The following is a 21,521-nucleotide window of genomic DNA, read 5'->3' on the forward strand; positions in this document are numbered from 1 at the left end:
CAGTCTGTCCTCATAGGATGTAGCTTGCTGCTCGGTCTTCAGGTTAGGAGAAGGAATTCCCAAGACAAATGCTGGACTGACTGCACACCAGCTCTGTCCTGGCATCCCAGAACCACCCATGGAGCCCCCCAGGGCACAGTGTTTGTTTTGTGAGCTGTGCAGAAGCTCAGTGTAGAAACAAATGAGCTCCTGTGTGATTATGATGCACTCCTGGGAGTTTTAGTTTGACACTTTTGCATCCAGTCTTGAAATTCCCTCTTGGGAAGTCCTTGATTCTGGGCCCTTTCTCTTAAACTGCAGGTTTGTTTGTGGGAATGGCAGTTCTGCTCACAGGATGTCAGGAGTTGGAAGGGACCCAAAGAGATCATCAAGCCCAACCCCCCTGCCAGAGCAGGACCATACAGTCTAGCTCAGGTCACACAGGAACACATCCAGACAGGCCTTGAAAGGCTCCAGAGAAGGAGACTCCACAACCTCTCTGGGCAGCCTGTTCCAGGGCTCTGTGACCCTTACAGTAAAGAAGTTCCCCCTTGTGCTGAGCTGGAAGCTCCTGTGCTGCAGCTTGCTCCTTGTCCTGTCCCAGGGGGCAAGTGAGCAGAGGCTGTCCCCTCCCTCCTGGCCCCCAGCCCTCAGATATTGATGACTGTTAATCAAATCCCCTCTAGGTCTTCTCTTTTGCAGACTAAAAAGCCCCAGGTCCCTCAGCCTTTCCAGCCTAAAAAGCCCCAGGTCCCTCAGCCTGTCAGGCTGCAGTGGGAAGGAAGTGTTGTGGGAAGGAGCAGTAGCTGCCAGTCTGACTTGGAGGAGAAAATGAAAAACAAAAAGGCAAAGAGAAAAAAAGGAAAAGAAGGGGAAAAAAAAATCAAGTTTGTTTCTGTCTTTGTGGCTGTGTGGTCTGATTGCTGCTTGTCTGCCCAAGCATCCTCTCTCTGCAACCAGAGCAGAGCCATCTGAAGAGCTCTCCTCCCCCACACTCCTCTTCATGAATGAATGCAGAAGACTCAAAAGAGGAAAATTTTACAAAGCAGAGCAGCCAGGTTTGTCATTTCAGGTTCCTCAGAAGAGTGCTTCTAAGCAGATGGCCAATTAATTGCTTGGGTTCCTTCAGCTCTGGACCCTGTTGGTTTTGGTTGAGCAGCTCTGGTAGGCGGTGGGGGCTCTGTGAAGCTCAAAGGATGATTCAGCATCTTCCACCCCAGCTCAGGTCAGGTTCTTGGGGCTCCACCATTCTTGCAGCACCACCTTCTGGTCTGCAGCCCTGCAGGGTGGAGCAGCAGTGGGTGGTGCAGCAGGCGTGGTGGGGAGGTGGGCAGTGAGGAGCAACTAGAGCTGCAGCCTGGAAGTGGAGGAGCTGCACGCCCGGGTGGCTTGTGGCCAGCTGCTGGGGTGGTGGTGGAGGAGGAGTTGGGGGCAAACCTATGCAGCCTTCGTGCCGTGGGGTTGTGCAGGGTTTCCGAGGTGCTGGGCTGTGCTGGGGTGCTGCACATCGAGCAGAGGTGAGCTGCTGTGCACAGGAGGTGTGGGACCACATCCTGCCCTCGCTGTGGGGCACACCCCAGGCACCCAGCACCGCTGACTGCAGCCCAGAGGAAGTGTGCAGGGAGAAGGGCTGAGCTTGCAGATCACTGTGTGAGCAAGGGAGGAGCACAGAGGAAGCAGAAGATCTCATAGCTACCTGCCCTCTTACACCATCTGGGGGGGGCTTGCCTGTTGCTGGTCCTCATTTTCCCACCCCATGACTGCTTGTTTCTTATCATAGAATGATAGAAAGGGTTGGATTGGAAGGGACCTCAAAAACCGTCCAGTTCCAGCCCCCTGCTATGGGCAGGGACACCTCCCACCAGCCCAGGTTGCTCAAGGCCTCATCAAACCTGGCCTTGAATACTTCCAGGGATGAAGTATCCACAACATCCCTGGGCAACCTGTGCCAGTGTCTCCCCACCCTCACTCTAAAGGATTTCTTCCTTATCTTCAGTCTCAATCTCCCCCCTCCCAGCTCAAAGCCATTGTCCCTCATCCTGGCACTCCCAGCCTTTGTCAGGAGTCCCTCCCCAGCTCTCCTGGAGCCCTTCAGGTACTGGAAGGTTGCTCTAAGTTCTCCCTGGAGCCTTCTCTTCTCCAGGCTGAACAGCCCCAACTCTCCCAGCCGGTCCCCACAGGGGAGATTCTCCACCCTCTGATCATCTTTGTGTCCTCCTCTGGACCATCTCTGACAGCTCCAGGTCCTTGTGCTGGGGGCCTCAGAACTGGAGGCAGTGCTGCAGGTGGGGGTCTCACAAAAGCAGAGCAGAGTTTCTGTTGCTAATGTCTTGCTCTTACAAAAGTTGTAGCATTATTGATCTGCACCAGGGCTGGTGTGGCTAGAAGCTCCTCTGGGTGTCTCCAAGGATGTCAGTTGGTCTATTTAGAGATGGGAACTCTTCCTCCAGAGCAAGCCTCCCTGGCTGAGGGAGCTGGGGTTGTTTAGCCTGGAGGTTCAGGGAAGACCTTCTTGCTCTCTATAAGTACCTGAAGGGAGGTTGTAGCCAGGTGGGGGTTGGTCTCTTCTCCCAGGCAGCCAGCACCAGAACAAGAGGACACAGTCTCAAGCTGTGCCAGGGGAGGTTTAGCCTGGAGGTGAGGAGAAAGTTCTTCCCAGAAAGAGTAACTGGCCATTGGAATGTGCTGCCTAGGGAGATGGTGAAGTCCCTGTCCCTTGACAGAAAGGCTTGGATGTGGCACTTGGAGCCATGGTTTAGTTGTCAGGAGGTGTTAGGTAATAGGTTGGACTTGATGATCTCTGAGGTCTTTTCCAACCTGGTTGATTCCATGATTCTGGTACATTAAGGAGGTGTCTCCAAGTTCCTCTCCTTAACAAGATGTGCCTGAAGCTGTCTGTCCAGGGGCATGCAGAATCCTTGCCCAGCACCTGCTCTGAGCCTGTCCCCACTGCTTCATCCTCGTGCTGACACCACTGTCCTCTCCAGCCACCAAGCAGACAAGAGACAACCTCTGCTACCTGCTGCCTGCAGCCAGTGAGCAGCATCTGCAGAGACAGCAGCCAGCAGCCAGGCTACAGCAGCAAACCAAGGGCTGCCTCATGCCTGTCAAGGCCTGTAGCTATTTTTCTTTCTGCCTTCTTATGCCCAGACAGAAAGCAGGAATGCTGGCCCCTGCAGAGATTTATTATTTTTCTTTATATATATATATATATCTCCTTTTTATTTTATTTCGCTTAAGCTTCCCTAAAGAGGCTGCAGGCAGCTTCAGACTTGCCTGGTCTGCAAACATGGTTTGGCACATCGAGGGGAAGGCATAGGCAGAAGTCTTCTTCCAGCACTTGGTGCCTCTGTAGTATGAACAGGCAGTTGTCCTGCCCTGGGAGCCAGCAAAACCAGCTTGATGTGGAAGGCTGAGGTGGTCTTGATGTGGAAGGTTGAGGTGGTCCTGATGCTTAGAGGGCTTGCTTACAGTAGCCCTTTAAAGGAGGAGCTGCTGGTTAGAGGTTTAGTAGAGGATGTTCTGCAAAACTATGTTCCTGCTCTGGGTTGTACCTGCAGAGCTCCTCATGAACCCAACCATCCAGGCTGGGAGAGTTGGGGCTGGAGAAGAGAAGGCTCCAGGGAGACCTTAGAGCAGCCTTGCAGTACCTGAAGGGGCTCCAGAAGAGCTGGGGAGGGACTTTGGACAAGGGCTGGGAGTGATAGAACACCAGAGAATGGAAACACCCAGTGGAGTTTCCAGCCACACCAGCCCTGGTGCAGGTCAGTAATGCTAGAACTTTTGCAGCATCAACATTAGCAAGAGGAACTCTGCTCTGCTTTTGTGAGACCCCACCTGCAGTGCTGCCTCCAGTTCTGGCACCTCCAGTGCAAGAAGGAAATGGAACTGTGGGAGAGGCTCCAGAGGAAGCCCTGAAGATGGCCAGAGGCTGGAGAACCTCCTTATGGTGACAGGCTGAGAGAGCTGGGGCTGTTCAGCCTGGAGAAGATAAATCTCCAGGGTGACCTCAGAGCTGCCTTGCAGTACCTGAAGGGGCTCCAGGAGAGCTGGGGAGGGACTTTGGACAAGTGCTTGACAGGATGAGGGACAATGGCTTTGAGCTGGGAGAGGGGAAGCTGAGTCTGGAGATGAGGAAGTAATGCTTGAGAGTGAGGGTGGGGAGACACTGGAGCAGGCTCTCCAGAGAGGTTGTGGAATCTCCTCTGGAGACATTCAAGACCTGTCTGGGTGTGTTCCTGTGACCTGCACTAGACTCTATGGTTGCTGCTCTGGCAGATGGGCTTAGACTCGATGATCTCCAGAGGTCCCTTCCAACCCCTCACATCCTCTGATCCCTCCCTGGAGGTGTTCAAGGCCAGGCTGGGAGGTGTCTAAACGACCTTCCTGGAGCAGCTCCAGCAGTTCCCCAGCTTGCCCCAGATGCAAAGGGAAGGATCTCCTGCCGCTCTAACCTTGCAGCAACACTTCAGCAGAAGCTGTGCCTGCTGTTATTGTAGCCATGGACTGGATAAATTACCTCAACCCCTCAAAGCCCTGAGCAAAATGACATCTTAATGGAGATCAGGAGCGGGAGGCGACTTCAGCCACACAAAGCTCCACTTTCTAATCCTAATAGACTCAGGGAATTTGTTTCTAATAGCTAATGAATTAAGAATCAGCCAATTATGTGTACATTTATTATTATGCTCCTAATGAAATAAAAGTGTGAACTTGTGTGTTTAATTAGAAATGAGCTCACGCTGGTGGCCTGAGACACCTCCAAAATCTCCTTTGGCACTTCACAGCTCAGCTCATCAGGGCTCTGAGCTGGAATGGCATTAAGGAAGCGCTATGGAGGGCAAATATTAATGAATTCGAGGCAAATAAATGTTGGGGTGGGTTTTTTTTTCTTCCCCAAAGCCTGATCTCACATCCCCAGCAAAGCAGATGGATTGCTCTGTGTGAGTAGTCATCCAGGAAACCTCAGATCCTACTGCGCTTAGCACAGGGCTCAACAGGAACCAGTTGGGCTTCAGAACATTTCTTTGGTCTATTTTTAAAAGAACTGAAATGTCTTTGGCTGGAGAAAAAAATAATGGATCCTAGGATGAGTGAGGTGGGAAGGGACCTCAGAGATCAGCTACTCCAACCTTCGTGCTGTGGGCAGGGACACCTCTCAGCTGAACACTTGAACAGAGTCACAGAGTCGCAGACTGGGTTGGAAGAGACCTTAAAGCCATCCAGTTCCAGCCCCCTGCCATGGGCAGGGACGCCTCCCACCAGCCCAGGTTGCTCAAGGCCTCATCTAGCCTGGCTTGGAACACCTCCAGGGAGGAGGCAGCCACAACCTCCCTGGGCAACCTGTTCCAGTGTCTCTGCACCCTGGTACTAAAGAACTTCTAAGTTCCAGTCTAACCCTGCTCTCCCTCAGCTTCAAACCATTCCCCTTTGTCTCTAGACACCCTCATGACAAGTCCCTCTGCAGCCTTCCTGCAGGATCCCTTCAGGTACTGGAAAGCAGCTCTAAGGTCCCCCTGGAGTCTTCTCCAGGCTGCACACCCCCAGCTCCCTCAGCCTGGCCTCACAGCAGAGCTGCTCCAGCCCTTGGAGCATCTTTGTGGCCTCCTCTGGACTCACTCCACAGCTCTGTATCCTTCTTCTGCTGGGGACACCAGAACTGGAGGCAGGATTGGAGGTGAGGTCTGAGCAAAGCCGAGCCAAGGGGCAGAATTCCCTCTCCTGCCCTGCAGCCCACACTCCTCTGGCTGCAGCCCAGCACACAGCTGCATGAGGGCACTGCTGGCTCCTGGGCAGCTTCTCCTCAACCAACACCCCCAAGTCTCTTTCTATAGGGTTGCTCTCAGCCCACTCTTTACCCAGCCTGGACTTGTCCCTAGGGTTGACCCAACCTAGATGCAGGTGAAAAATTACTCTTTGGCCTGCTGCATCACTCAGTAAATTTGTGCCACCACAGTGGAGAGCAGCTGCCCTCATCCAAACCCACCTCAGCTCTCCAGTGGAGCCACCACAACTCTTTGGAAGCAGCAGATGCCAGAGGGAATATTTGGTCTGGCTGCATCCCTGTGTAGGAGTCAAGGATGGGGAGGTTTTGATTGATGTTTTAATCCAATCAGATTTAAGAGAGTAGAGACTCTCTGGTGTGGAGGAGATCCTGTCTAGGGTGGAAAATCCTGCTCTGGGTTTTCTCTCATTCCCTCCAGTGAGTGCTGGTGCTGTGGATTCCTGAGGAACAGGTTTATGAGGGGGAAAAACAGAGTGGACAGGCAGGCAGCCGATGGGGTCCCTAGGTAAATATTTGCCTTCATCTCCAAGAAGGATCTGCTGATGAGAGGCCAGTCACCTGGAAATTAACCACAGCACATTCTGCTTCTCATTAAGGGCTGCCACAAGGTGTGCTTTTGTCTGGGTGTACAAGGGGGGGGGTGGGTTTGTAGAGCTTGTGATGACAGGGAAGCAAACACTGTCCAGACTTGATTCTTCTCTTCCTGCAAAGCTAACAACATTCCCTCCAAACTCGGTCATGTTTTCCTCCCTCTCCTGTTAAACAAATGGATATCTTGATTTAAAACTCTTTCTGCTTTTTGTGGCTTGGCTTGGCCTCTCCTGGCAGCACAGGAGCTGTAAAGTGTGACATTTCCCTCTGAACCTCCACGCAGTTGGTGTGAGGAACACCAGGGCCCTCCAGCACTGCTGCATCCTCATAGCCTCTGGGGCTGCTGGCACAGAGCTCTGCAGCTTCTCCTTTCGAATCCCTGGGGCACAGACCTGTGTGAGGGTGCAGACACAGCATCATAGGATCATGGAATTGTTAGGGTTGGAAAGGACCTCAAGGCTCAGCCAGCTCCAACCCCCCTGCCATGGCCAGGGACACCTCACACCACAGCAGGTTGCTCACAGCCACATCCAGCCTGGCTGCAAAAACTTCCAGGCAGGAGGCTTCCACCACCTCCCTGGGCAACCTGTGCCAGTCTCTCATCACCCTCATGGGGAGGAACTTCTTCCTAACATCCAATCTGAACCTAACCATTTCTAGGTTTTTTCCATTCCCCCCAGTCCTATCACTCCCTGACACCCTAAAACCTCCCCACATCTGCAGCGTGGAGGTCATCCTGTCAAGGTGAGGCTAGAGAGACATTGCTGGCTGCATTAAGAAGGGTCCAGGGATGTTCTCCTCTCCTTCTACTCTGCCCTAGTGAGGTCACATCTGGAGTATTGTGTCCAGTTCTGGGCTCTCCAGTTCAAGAGGGGCAGGGAACTACTGGAAGGAGTCCAGCAGAGGCTATGAAGATGCTGAGGGGCCTGAAGCATCACTGAGAAGGAAAGACTGAGAACCCTGAGGGTGTTGAGCCTGGAGAAGAGCAGCCCCAGAGGGGATCTGAGCAAAGGGTGAGGGGCGAGAGGCTGGGGCCAGACTCTTCTCAGTGGTGCCCAGGGGCAGCACACAATGGGCACAAACTGGAACCTGGGAGGCTCCATTTGACCAGGAGGAGAAAATTCTTCGGTGTGAGGGTGCTGGAGTCCTGGAGCAGGCTGCCCAGAGGTTATGAAGTCTCCTTGTCTGGAGAGCTTCCAAACCCCCCCTGGCCATTGTGCTCCTGGGCAAACTGCTGTGGGTGCCCCGCTGGAGCAGGGGGGTTGGTCTGAATGATCTCCAGAGGTCCCTTCCAACCCCCACCATGCTGGGATTCTGTGAAGGAGAGCTTGCAGGAGCTGCACCATCTCTTGCAGTTCATGAGCAGATCTGCTCCCACCTGCCCAGCAGCCAGTGCTCAGCAGCTCTGTGTTGCCTGAGAAAATATTGATCCTGAGAAAAGTCCTCTTAATGAAGCTGCCTCTCCCAGCAGCTCCCCTGCCACGGAGCAAAACCACAGCAAGGTCTTCCCTGAGGAAGTTTGCAGGCTGAGGGTGGCACTGGGGACAGGCAGACACTTGCTCTGTGTGTCCAGTGAGGCTTTTTTTGGGGGGGTTTATTTCCCCATTTCTGTTCTGTGACAAAACAAAACTGAATTGCAGTGCATGCTCCCAATGAATCAAGACTGATTCAGTGAATAGGAGGTTGCCAGCCTGGTGATAGGACCAGAAGCTCTATTTTTGCTTGCAGAGAATAAAAGGAACATTTTCTTCCCTTTCTATCTTTCTTTTCATTGAGGGTAGGAAAAACCCCATTGTCTGTGCTGCTGAATCAGTGAGGGAAGCTTCCTTGGTGAATTATTTCCACTGAGATCCCAGGGTTGTTGTTTTTATTTATTTGTGGGGGGTTGTGTTTTTTTTCACTGTCCCTTGGACAGAATTCTTTCAGCATCTGCTCTTTGTGCTTGCCTGGCACAATGCAGCGTTGTGCATTGATGCTGTGTCCAGAGAGAAACACACAGCTTGGGGAGATCTGATTTATCATAGAATGGTAGAATGGGTTGGGTGGGAAGGGATCTTTCAAGACCATCCAGTTCCAACCCCCCTGCCATGGGCAGGGAGACCTCCCACCAGCCCAGGTTGCTCAAGGCCTCATCCAGCCTGGCCTGGCCTGGTGTTCCTGACCCTGGAGCACCTCCAGGGAGGGGACATCCACAACCTCCCTGGGCAACCTGTTCCAGTGTCTCCCCACCCTCACTCTATAGAATTTCTTCCTCGTCTCCAGTCTCAATCTCCCCTCTCCTTTATCCCTCATCCTGGCACTCCCAGCCCTTGTCACAAGTCCCTCTCCAGCTCTCTTGTAGCCCCTTCAGGTACTGGAAGGCTGCTCTAAGGTCTCCCTGGAGTCTTCTTTTCTCCAGGCTGAACAACCCCAACTCAGCCTGTCCCCACAGGGGAGGTTCTCCATCCTCTGCTCATCTTCATGGTGTCCTCTGGACCCTCTCCAACAGATCCATGCCCTTGTTGTGTTGGGGCCACCAGAACTGGATGCAGTGCTCCAGGTCAGGTCATTTTAATAATTATTGTTTTTTTTTTCTTATCAGAGGCTGCAGACAGCTGCTGTAATTCTCCCCTCTACATCCTGCTTTTGTATCATCCTAACCTAGGGAATTAATAATTTACTTGTATTCCTCTGGCATCTTCTGTCCTTATTGGGTATCAGAGCAGGAGGAACTTGGTTAACTCAGCTTCCGATGCTGGGATACTGTGCACGGGCAGAGGGCAGCTGGGCAAGAGCAGGCCCTGACCTTGCATGGTCCTGAGGGACAGCAAGGAAAGCAAACCCTCCTGCCCAGCAGTGTGGGAATTTCAGCCTTCTCCAGAAGGCTTTATGAGATCTTTAATGATCCATCTTCAGCTTTCAGTCATAAAGTCCTCTCCTCCTCCCTGGAGGCACTGCTGGAGCTGCTCCTCGTGGGTTGGGCAGTGTCTGTTGAGTGTCTGCCTGGATTTCCCTGCAGAACTTCTAGCAAAATAGCAGCATCTACCAGATCCTGGAGTGGCCACTGAGGTCTGGTTGAGGTCATGAGCTGCAGTGCTGCAAACCTTGCAGCAGCAGCAGCAGGGGTTACCCAGCTGGCGTGTCGTGATCTGGGCAAGCGAGGCAGAAAGCTTGAGCTTGCTTTTTGCTGGGTGGAGAAGAAAGCTGCTGCCTTCTGGCTCCAAGCCTCTGGGCAGGCAGCAGCTCTGCAGCCTGAGTAACTCACCCTGGGTGCCATGGAAGTAGCACAGCTTCTGGGTGGCATGAGAAATGGGTCTGCTGTGAAAGAGCTGCCACAGGACTGGCATAGACAGCAAAAGGCTGCGATGCAAAGCTTGGCTGCTCTGCCTCTGCCTGGCTCCTGCTCACTGGGTTTAGCTCAGTCCTGTGCTGGAGCCAGCAGCACACAACTTCCACTGACACTGCTCAGCCAGGGGAGGTTGTCTCCTGCTGCCTGCTTCTCATCACCATGGATGTTGTGTGGGTGCACAGGGTGCCTGGGCATGGGATCTGTTTTATCAGCGTCCCAGACTGGTTTGGGTGGGAAGAACCTCACCCAGTCCACCCTCCCTGCAGCCAGCAGGGGCATCTGCAACTAGGTTGCTCAGAGCCCCAGACAACTTCACCTGGAATGGTTTGAGGGATGGGGCATCTCCCATCTCTCTGGGCAACCTGGCACAGGCTCTCACCACCCTCAGTGTCAAACACTTCTTCCTTCTCTCCACTCATGAATCTCACTCTTTCAGTTCAAACCATCACCTCTTGACTGCCCCATCAGGCCCTTCTCTAAAGTCTGTCCCCAGATTTCTGAGCAGCTCCTTTAGGTACTGAAAGGCCACCAGAAGGTCTCTCTGGAGCCTTCTCCCGGCTGAACAACCCCAACTCTCTCAGCCTGGCCTCTCAGCAGAGGGCTTCCAGCCCTGCCAGCATTGCTGTGGCCTCCTCTGGCCCTGCTCCAGCAGGTCCCTGTCTGTGCTGTGCTGAGGACTCCAGAGCTGCCCCAGCACTGCAGGGGTGGGGGGGGTGTCTCAAAACACAGCTCTCCAGGTGGTGTTTTTGCTGGTTGTGTTTTGCTGAGGGGAGGGGGCTGGAATTCAGGTTCATTGCCACATGCAGGACAGTATCACAGTATCACAGTATAACTAAGGACATTGCAGCTGATTGAACCAAAGTGTCTCCTTTCTGCTCCCTTCATGTATGCTCAGTGCTCTCCTCCTGCCACCTCCCTTCTGAGCTCCCTGGGACAAAGGCTTAGCAGGGCAGGGGCTGATTCAGTACCAAGCTCCTCCTGGGTCAGTGTGGTGTTTCCTCAAGCCAGAGCAATGCCAAGCTTCATGGCAGGGGCACTTCAGCAGCCTGAATCTCTCTCTCTTCTTTGCTTGAGAGGGGAGAGAGAAAAAAAAATCATCGAGCTGAGAGGGCAAAGCTTTTCCTGTTTTCTGTGGAAACTTTCTGCTGAGCATGTGTTGGCTTTTGCTGGAGCTGTGGGGGAATGCTGTGGTGAGCTGGCTCATCAGTCAGCTCTGCAAGGAGCTCTGGAGGTGGTGGCCTGGGTGCTTTTGGCTTCTTTCACTATTGTCCGAGTCAAATGGGCTGCTCCAGATTTTCCTGGCTGCCTTTCAAACGCCTCTCACCTTTAGTGGCATTCAGCTCTGGAAGGATGCAGCCCTCAGCCCTTGGCACACCCCAAGAATTTGCTCAAACCTTGTAAATTTGCTTTGTTTGCTCAGAGAGAGGGAAATGACAAAACCCCAGAGATATTTAATGATTTTTAGTTTTTAAAGTATAAACCAGAAAACATTAAGGGGGGAGGGGGGAGAGAAAGAAAAGCAAGAAGCAAGCCAGTAAGAGTGTCTGTGCTGGCCCAAAGCAAGCATGGAGAGCAGAGCTGGGCTGTCAGAAATGGATGACAGAAGTGACCCTGCCACCCGCTGGTGAATGATGGCAGAGGTCCCCCTCTGTGCCTTCCAGACAGGATGTGAGCTGCTGCATCTGCCAGCAGCAGAGCCTTGGCTCAGCAGCAGCTGCTGCTGCTTCCAGCTCGGCTGGTTTCTGGTTTGTGTCCCCTGTGTCAGCCAGCAGTGGCTGTCAGAGCATCTCCATCTGCTAGCAGAGATGGAGCAGGAACCCAGGCACAGATGTCCTTCTGTCTGCAGGGCTTTGGCACTGTGTGTGCACAAGGGTGAGAGTGGCTGGGGGTAGCTGGATCATGAGGCAGGGAATGCTCTTGGCTTCAGGTGTTAGAGCAGGGGCTTGGTTTGCACTCTGAGCTGCTCACCATGGGGGACAGTGCTTGTGCAAGGCAGAGCCTGCAGCCCTGCTCTACCATCTCTGAGACGTGTTGCAGAATGAACACCTGGGCTGCCAGCACTCATGTGGCTGAAGGACAGACTCCTGTGGAACCTTGCACAAATTTGGGCCAGACCCTTTCTCAGTGGTGCCCTGGGGTAGGACACAGGGCAGTGGGGACAAACTGGAAGCCAGGAGGTTCCATCTGAACAGGAGGAGAAAGTTCTTTGGTGTGAGGGTGCTGGAGGCCTGGAGCAGGCTGCCCAGAGAGGTTGTGGAGTCTCCTTCTCTGGAGGGACTCCAACCCCCCCTGGCCATTGTGCTCCTGGGCAAGCTTCTGTGGGTGCCCTGCTTGAGCAGGGGGCTTGGGCCATCAAAACATGTCCCAGAGTGCCATCACCACAGGTTTCTTGAACACCTCCAGGGATGGGGACTCCACCACCTCCCTGGGCAGCCTGTGCCAATCATAGGATCACAGCATTGGCAGTGACCTCAAGGATCAGCCAGTTCCATCCCACCTGCCATGGGCAGGGATATCTCACATTAAATCAGGTTGCAGAGCCACCTCCAGCCTGGCTGCAAAAACCTCCAGGCATGAGGCTTCCACCACCTCCCTGGGCAACCTGTGCCAGTCTCTCACCACCCTCCTGGGGAACAACTTCTTCCTAACATCCAATCTGAATCTACCCATTTCTAGTTTTGTTCCATCCCCCCCAGCCCTATCATTCCCTGACACCCTCAAAAGTCCCTCCCCAGTTATCTTGGAGCCCCCTTCAGATCCTGGAAAGCCACAGGAAAGTCTCCTGGGAGCCTTCTTTTCTCCAGACTGAACAACCCCAACTCTCTCAGTCTGTCCTCATAGCAGAGCAGCTCCAGCCCTCTGCTCATCCTCGTGGCCCATCTCTGGACATGGTCCAGCACCTTCAGACCTTTCCTGTAACAGAGGCTCCAGAACTGTTCCCAGTGCTCCAGGTGGGGTCTCAGCAGCTTCCAATGCCTGCCCAAATAAAAATGCAGTGCACAGCCACCTCCACTCCCCGTGAGAGATGTTGTTTGTGTAGAGATGCTCTCTGCTTTATTTCTTCTCCTTGCTTCTGTATTCAAAGCAAGCTGGAAGCTTTGTGTGGTGTCAGCTTGAGAGCTCACTTTGTCATTTTAGGGAGGTTGTTCAACAATCCTGGAGTCTGCTTTAATTTTATTTTGCTTATGTTTTACTGCATTTTCCTTAATTGCTTCTGCTTGCTTGGTAATGAGACACAAAGCTGTTTGTGTAATAGCTCTCAGAGTAAAATTATCCAGGAGCAGAGATGGAATTTGCTTGGTGAAAGTTTCTTTTTACTGCTTTCATTGCTTCAAATTCCTTGTTGGGCTTTGCTCAGTCCTACAAAGCTGCTGTGCCCTGCAGGTCAGCTCACTGACCTGAGTCCTGCAGGCACAGCCCTGGGACAGCCTGCTCTGGACCATGGCAGTAGGAGGAGTTCTCTCCACGGGGTAGTGTGGTCCCAAGCCCATACTCACCCTTGGTCAAAGGGTGAAGACTCCAGCACTCCTTCATTTCTGGTCACTTCTGCCAGCACAGAAGTGAAGGTCTGGAGAAGAGAAGGCTCCGAGGAGACCTTCTTGTGGCTGGTAAAATCTGTCTGTCCAAAGCACTGGAGAATGCTCTGCAAGGAGAGGGAATCCATCCTGACACAGTCAGGACCTGTTGCTGCTGTCACCACTTCTCTGTCATTCAGTAAGCTTTTGCACAGTGGTTCACTGGCCATCTAATGTAGGCAGCTGCAGGCTGCCTGCTGGGTAATCCCTTACTGCATTCATTGTTCTCCTGAAGTCACTCAGAGAAGAGGCTCCAAACCAGTCCCTTGAGGCCAGCACAGTGTAGATGTGTGTGCAGGATGCTCAGAAAGGTTGTGGAGTCTCCTTCTCTGGAGACATTAAAAACCATCCTGAATGCTTTTCTGGGCAACCTGGTCTGGATAAAACTGGACTTAGGTGATCTCCAGAGGTCCCTTCCAACTCCCACTGTGCTGGGATGGTGTAGGAGCCAGGACCTGGCACTTGCTGTGTGTTATTGCAGGGGAAACCAAAATCTAGGCAGTGGTGAGACAAACTTGTTTCCATTTTGGTAGCTCATTTGGGCTCCACAGGATCAGAGGATGTTAGGGGTTGGATGGGACTGCTGGAGAGCATTGAGTCCAAGCCCCCTGCCAGAGCAGGACCATAGAAACCAGCATAGGTCACACAGGAACACATCCAGATGGAGTCTCCTTCTCTCCAGAGAAGGAGACTCCACAACCTCTCTGGGCAGCCTGCTCCAGGGCTCTGTGACACTCACAGGGAAGAAGTTCTTCCTCATGTTGAGGTGGAACCTCCTGTGCTGTAGTTTCCATCCATTGCCCCTTGTCCTATCCCAGGATGCAACTGAGCAGATCCTGTCCCTTCCTTCCTGGCCCCCAGCCCTCAGCTATTGATAGACATTGGTCAGATCCCCACTCAGCCTTCTCCTCTCCAGACTGAACAGCCCCAGGGCTCTCAGCCTCTCCTCACCACGCAGTGCTGCAGTCCCTTCAGCAGATCCCTATCCCTCCTGAACTGGGGAGCCCAGAACTAGATGCAACATTCCAGGTGAGGTCTCACCAGGGCAGAGGGCTCTGTTTTTCATGCTGAGGTCTAGACTCAGGGCTGTGTCCCTGTGATGCTTGTTTTGGCTCCCAGTACAGATGAAGCCCTCTGGCTCTGCTATTTGCATAGGGTTTGATGAGATGTGTGCAGTGAGCCCCAGCTCCTGCACATGCAAAACAGCAGCTCCATGACCTGTGCTCTGTCTAGCTTGCTGCAGGGCTGCAGACCAACCCGGCTCCAATGGGGGTGCAATGGGTCTGGCTGGGGGGTGCAATGCATCTGGCTGGGGGGTGCAGTGGGTCTGGCTGGGACCCCTCCTCAGCCCACTGGCTGCTTCCAGGTCTTGTCAAACCAGTGTTGCAAGCTGTGAGTCAGCACTGAGTCTGCTGTCTGAGAGCTGTCCTCTTATCTGTTCCTTAACTCTTTGGCAGCCTGACCTCCGCTGTGGTTCATCTGTCCTTGTTCAGCTTCCCATGGTGCACTTCCTTCTGCTCCCTCCCAGCCCTTGTGTTCACCAGACAGTGAGAGGAGTCAGTTCCTCAGGGCTGGAGGAGCAGGGGAGTGACTAACCACAGATAACCTCCACCCTGTAGCTCTGCAGCAACTGAAGGTACTCTGGTAGCAGTAATTACAAGGAGCCAAGATCAATTTGCTGACCCTGAGGGCCAGTGACATGGGAGGACCTCACTCCATCTCAGTGTCTGGGCACTGTGTGTGCTCCCTGTAGAAGGGGGAGCTTGAAGCAAGATTCTGCTCCTTACCCAGTGAAATAATCTGGGACAGTGCTATGTCTGCTGGCAGTCTGCATCATACCTCCACTCTCCATCACCCAGCTGGCTTTTGACAAGGCAAAGGGATGAGCCAGCAGGCAGTGTGCAGTGACTCCTGTGCTCAGCACGAGTGGCCAGGCAGGGCTGTGTGCATCCATAGATGAGAGGCAAGGCAGGCTCTGAGAGGAGGCCACAAAGATGATCCAAGGGCTGGAGCAGCTCTGCTGTGAGGCCAGGCTGAGGGAGCTGGGGGTGTGCAGCCTGGAGTAGAGAAGACTCCAAGGGGACCTCAGTGCTGCCTTCCAATACCTGAAGGGATCCTGCAGGAAGGCTTCAGAGGGACTTTTGCAGGAGGGTGTCTGGAGACAGGGCAAGGGGGAAGGGTTTGAGGCTGAGGGAGAGCAGGGTTAGACTGGAGCTGAGGAAGAAGTTCTTTGGTCCAAGGGTGGTGTTCAAGGCCAGGCTGGATGAAGCCTTGAGCAGCCAAGTCTAGTTGAGAGGCTTCCCTGCCTATGGCAGGGAGGTTAGAGTAGATGATCTCTGAGGTCCCTTCCATTCTATGAGCCAGAGGAAGGTCAAGGAAAACCATTTTCAGCTGATCTCTCCAAAGCTTGCTGGCCATGAGAGCAGCCCCTGTGGTATTGTCTAAACCCTGATTCCCCACTAGTTCACTCTGCAATTAGGCAAGGGAGCAGAGATCATAAACTCCATCTGAACTCTGCTTGTCCCCTCATTATTTTTCTTCTATTTTTTTTTTTCCCTTCACTTCTGTGGCTTGGAGCTCTGTAGAAATGTTTGGGAAGGTTTCTCAATACATGAGTTTAACTCTAAGCCTCAGCAGGGAGAAGAAAGCCTTCTCAGGGCCAGGCGGTTCCTGTTCAGCTGTGCGCAAGGCACGGTACCTTGGAAAGAGTCACCACCAAGAGCCAGCTTCCCACTCCTGCTTTGGCAGGGCTGGAGGGGCTCAGTTCAGAAGCATTTTGAAGACATCATTACACTGCAGCAGTTTCAAAAGATTGCTTTTCCAATGCCTTCCTTGCACCAATGGGGTTGTGAGCAGGGAAAGCAGCAGAGGCATTTACAGTCCTCTGGGGGAGACGTGCTGGTGGTGCACCTAATCCCTCTTCACAGTCCAAGAGTTGAATGGTTCTTGAGGGTCAATTAAACCTGGGGAGGGAACTTGGTTTCCTTGAGTTTTGTTTGTAGAAAAAAAAACACCACAACAGCCCAGGATTAGTTTCATTCCAGATGTTAAGGAAACCAAGCCCCAGAAACCCTCTGGACCGTGAGTGGTGTCTTGGCATTGTGTGAGTCTGGCCAGTGGAGGAGAGAGAGGATTCTGCCCTTCTGCTCTGCTCTGGGGAGACCTCACCTGCAGTCCTGCATCCAGCTCTTGGGCCCTCGACACAGGAAGGACATGGACCTGTTGGAAAGGGTCCAGAGAAGCCCACAAAGATGATTGGGGGGCTGGAGAACCTCTGCTATGGGGACAGGCTGAGGGAGCTGGGGCTGTTCAGCCTGGAGAAGAGAAGGCTCCAGGAAGACCTCAGAGCAGCTTCCCAGTACCTGAAAGAGGCTACAGGAGGGCTGCACAGGGACTGTTCCCAAAGGCCTGCAGGGACAGGATGAGGGACAATGGTTTGAAATGAGAACAGAGCAATTTTAGATTGGCTGTGAGGAACAAGTTCTGCACCATGAGGGTGGTGGAACTCTGGAACAGGTTGCCCAGGGAGGTGCTTGGGGCCCTATCCCTGGAGATATTCAAGGTGAGGCTCAGCAGGGCTCTGGGCAACCTGCTCTGGTGTCATCTGCAAACTTACTGAGGGTGCCTCAATCCCTTCATCCACATCATTGATGAAGTTATTACAGAGAACTGGTCCCAGAGCTGAGCCCTGGGGGCTCAGTATTGCTGAAGCCTTGTGGGGCAGAAGTGAAAGTTCCCAAGCGCAGCTTTCAGTCCTAGAGTTTCTAATGAGCAGAGAAATGCTTCTGGATGCCTTCCCAGCTGTTTCTAGTTACATGGATCCCTGTTTATCTCTGTGGGTCTCTCCCTTCCTGTAGCATCTGAGGGCCTCACAGCCATTAGGAGATGACTCACAACACATCTGTGAAAGAGGGAAGTCTCCTTCTTCAGAAAGGGACTAACATGGACTGGAGCTACTGTGAGTTTCACACAGGAAATGTGTAACTGAAGTGGGAATTGAGCCCCAGCAGGATTTCCTGCTCCCTTCAGCAAGTCCTCAGCAGCTGGGCAGATCACAGAACCATAGAACTGTTTGGGTTGGGGAAGACCTCTCAGATCATCCACTCTAACCATGACCCCAACACCACCATGGCCACTAAACCATGGCCCAGAGTCCCATGGCCATAGGTCTCTTGAACACCTCCAAAGAGGGGGCATCCACAACCGCCCTGAGTATGAATCATGTTCCAAGGCAAAGAAGATATTTCCTTTGCAGACAGCAAGCACTGCAATGACCCCAGGAGGTGTATGGTTCCTCCAAGGTGATGTCTCCCTGCTGGAGTGTGTCCAGAGGAGGCCATGAAGATGATTAGAGAGCTGGAGCCCCTCTCTTGTGGGGACATGCTGGGAGAGTTGGGGCTGTTCAGCCTGGAGAAGAGATACCTCAGGGCTGCATTTCAATACCTGAAGGAGACCTACAGGCAGAAAGTCCCTCCCTACAGGAGGGACTGTTGACAAGGGCCTGTGGGAATAGAACAAGAGGCAATGGTTTGAAACTGGGTCAGGGCAGAGCTAGGTTGGACATCAGGAGGGAGTTCTGCACAGTGAGGCTGGGGAGACACTGGAACAGGCTGCCCAGAGAGATGGTGGAGAACCTATTGCTATAGAGATCCAGGGTCAAACTTGATGTGGCCCTGAACACCCTCATCTAGTTGGAGATGTCCCTGCTGACTTCAGGGGTGTTGGACAAGATGTCCTTTGAAGGTCCCTTCCAACCCAGTTTATTCTGTGGTCTCCCTTGCAGCCTCCCCCAGGAGGAGGATCACCCCATGGGGATGTTTTCCTGGAGGAGGTGAATGCAGCCACCAAGGGCTCCTCCAGCTGTTGGGCCTCAGTTTGTGTACTGTTTTGGTTACCAAGCAATCCTCCCCATCAGGGCACCTGCTGTAAGTCCTGTGTGGCATTTTGCTAGATGCAGAACACGACTCCAATGAGCTGTTTCTCTTACAGACTGAACCAAAGCCTGGGCAAGCAGAAGAGAGACATCATCGGGACGCCGGACGACCACATCCACTGTGAGTAGCCTCTGCTCCTGTGTGCTCTGCCCTCTGCAGAGGGCTCAGCCTGGCCCCAGGACCTGCTTTGCTCTTTCTCTGGTTTGCTTTGATTTTTCTTCAGCCTGTTTGAGAATCACAGAATGATTTGGCTTGGAAAGGAACTTAAAGGGCATTCTAGTTCCAAGCCCCTGCCATGAGCAGGGACATCTCCCACTAGACCTGGTTGCCTCATCCAGCATGGCCTTGAACACCTTCAGGGAGGGGGCAGCCACAACCTGTTGCAGTCTCTCCCCATCATCACTGCAAAGAATTTCCTCCTCATCTCCAGTCTCTGTCCCTCCTCTCCCAGCTCAAAGCCATTGTCCCTCGTCCTGGCACTCCCAGCCCTTGCCAAAAGTCCCTCCCCAGCCATCCTGGAGCCCCTTCAGGTACTGGAAGGCTGCTCTGAGGTCTCCCTGGAGCCTTCTCTTCTCCAGGCTGAACAGCCCCAACTCTCCCAGCCTGTTCTCAAAGAGGAGGCTCTCCAGCCCTCTGGTCATCTTCATAACCCTCCTCTGGACCCTCTCCAGTGGTTCCATGTCCTCCAAGCACTGCAGTTTTGTGTTTCTAAGTCTAGCTGGAAGATGTAAGAAGAGGTTACAGGGGATCTACTACTGCTGCTTGCATTGTAAATCCTTCTGAGTCATAAATCACCTGAAAGTCTTAAGTCTGGCATCAGATCTTTTGCTTAAACCTACAGCTGGCATGACTGTGGTCTTTAATATCTTACATGATCTGGATAAGGGGCTGAGGCAGACTCAGTGAGTTTGGAGATGACACCAGGTTAGACAAGTGTGAGGATCTGATTGAAGATAGGGAAATTCTGCAGAAAGACATTAAGAAGCTCCAAGGAGATCTTCTTGTGGCCTTCCAGTGTCTGAAGGGAGCTACAGGAAAGCTGGGGAGGGACTTCTGAGGGTGTCAGGAAGTGATAAGACTGGGGGGATGGAAATGGGTAGATTCAGGTTGGATGTTAGGAAGAGGTTCCTCCCCATGATGGTGGTGAGAGACTGGCAGAGGTTGCCCAGGGAGGTGGTGGAAGCCTCCTGCCTGGAGGTTTTTGCAGCCAGGCTGGATGTGGCTGTGAGCAACCTGCTGTAGTGTGAGGTGTCCCTGCCCATGGCAGGGGGGGTTGGAACTGGCTGATCCTTGAGGTCCCTTCCAACCCTGACAATTTTATGATTCTATGATACTGACATAAGCCTGGCATCCTGAGAACCAGGCCAGAAGCTGGTGTGTAGAAGACACTGCTGTTATGATTGGAACAGCATTAGAAAGGGCACAGATGTGAGAGCTCCCCACTGATCACCCTGGATCTCCATCTGGCTGGGACAGGGCCAAGCAACAGAGCAAATCCTTCCATCTGCTGGAGTACTGCAGGCAGCAGTCTTGCCACCAACAGGGTTTTAAGGATCCCCTTGAACAAGATGTTTCAGTGTCCTGGAAACAAAAGGCAAGTGACAGAAAGCCAGGGACTGCCGTTTGCCACATGTCACTTGAAAGGGTTCTGGAGGCCAACCAAAATGGAAACAAAGTCCTGATGCCCTCAAATGTCTTTCCAGTCATTTCCCACCTGGAACTCAGGTGTCAGGTGCAACCTGCAGCATTTCTTCTACCACTTATGGAGGGTCTCAGTCCCAAACCCAGTGGTAAAGAGCTTGTCTGGTGCCTGGCTGCATGATGAAAAGCTGGACATGAGCTGGACACAAGCCCAGCCTGTCCTGGGCTGATCCCCAGCATTGTGGGCAGCAGGGGCACTCTGCTGAGACCTCCCCTTGCAGTGCTGGGCAGCTCTGGGGTCCTCAGCACAGACAGGGACCTGTTGGGGCAGCACCAGAGGAGGCCACAGCAATGCTGGGAGGGCTGGAAGCTCTCTGCTGTAAGGCCAGGCAGGGAGAGTTGGGATTGCTCAGCCTGGAGAAGAGAAGGCTCCAGGGAGACCTTCTGGTGGCCTTTCAGTGCTTAAAGGGCTGATCAGAAAGATGTGGACAGAGTTTTGAGCAGGGCCTGTGGTGACAGGACAAGGGGGGATGGTTTGAAACTAAAAGAGGGAGATTCAGAGTGGAGAGAAGTTTACCACTGAGGGTGCTGAGAGCCTGTGCCAGGTTGCCCAGAGAAGTGGGAGATGCCCCATCCCTGGAACCATTCCAGGTCAGATTGTTTGGGGCTCTGAGCAGATGCAGATGTTCCTGATGACTGCAGGGGGTTGGACTGGGTGAGCTTGAAAGATCCCTTCCCACCCAAACCATTCTGTCATTCCCTGAGAGACTTTGTTCCCCCTGCTCTCTGTTGCCTGATGATGATACCTGCAGGTATCTGAGGGGAGGGGGCTGGCAAGGGTCAGCCCTCCCAGAGCTCCTCTGCACAGGCAGCTTCCCCTGGCTCCTTAGGGAAATCCCTTGGGACTAACAGACAGGAACCCCTACTCTTTCTTCCTCATTTTCCTTCCAGTTTCTGTTCTCTTTCCCTCTATCTTCAGACTTCAGCCTTGTAATATTCATGACCCCTTCCCAGCACTCCCAGGGGTTTCTCAGAAGAGGCAACTTTTACTTTCACTTTCCTCTCCTCCTCCTCCTCATGACCTGAGGAGCCTCTTAATTTGGACATCAGGAGGAAGTTCTTCACAATGAGAGTGGTGAAACCCTGGAACGGGTTGCCCAGAGATGTGGTGGAGGCCCCATCCCTGGAGACACTCAAGGTCAGGCTTGCTGTGGCCCTGTGCTGCCTGCTCTAGCTGGAGGTGTCCCTGCTGGCTGCAGGGGGGTTGGACAAGATGACCTTTGAGGGTCCCTTCCAGCCCGATGCAGGCTGTGATTCCCTCCTGGTTTGTGCCTCTCCTGTGTTTGCCTCTCACTTTCATTTGGCTCTCTGCAGCGCAGCAGAGCTCAGCACAGCAGCAGAGCTCAGCACAGCAGCAGAGCTCAGCACAGCAGCACAGGGCACTGGCACCCCAGCAGCAAACCTTTCAAGGGCAAAAAGCCACATGGGTTGTGTGGCACATGGCTTGCAGCTGCTAGCACTGCATGTCTGTGGCCAAATGCAAAGCACAGGCACTAGAAGTGGGGACTGCAGCTCTCAGTCCCACTCAGAGATGATTTCTTAGGGTTTCACTTGAAATTCAATGGAGTGGACATGAGCCTGTGGTGGACACAAGGTCTCCATCCTGATGGAAGAGATCAATGGCAACG

The 21,521-nt window shown here is 53.2% G+C and overlaps 1 long non-coding RNA gene across 1 annotated transcript in view; it reads left to right on the forward strand.

Moving 5' to 3' along the window:
• The window catches only part of LOC128898205 (uncharacterized), a 37,092-nt gene that overhangs the window by 12,447 nt on the left and 3,124 nt on the right, over positions 1–21,521 (forward strand). Inside the window, exon 2 of the long non-coding RNA XR_008462737.1 lies at positions 18,248–18,312. This is a non-coding gene — a long non-coding RNA (uncharacterized LOC128898205). The remainder of the gene's footprint in view (positions 1–18,247; positions 18,313–21,521) is intronic.

This window comes from Dryobates pubescens, chromosome 20 (assembly GCF_014839835.1).
Source record: "Dryobates pubescens isolate bDryPub1 chromosome 20, bDryPub1.pri, whole genome shotgun sequence".
NCBI classification, from domain to species: domain Eukaryota; kingdom Metazoa; phylum Chordata; class Aves; order Piciformes; family Picidae; genus Dryobates; species Dryobates pubescens.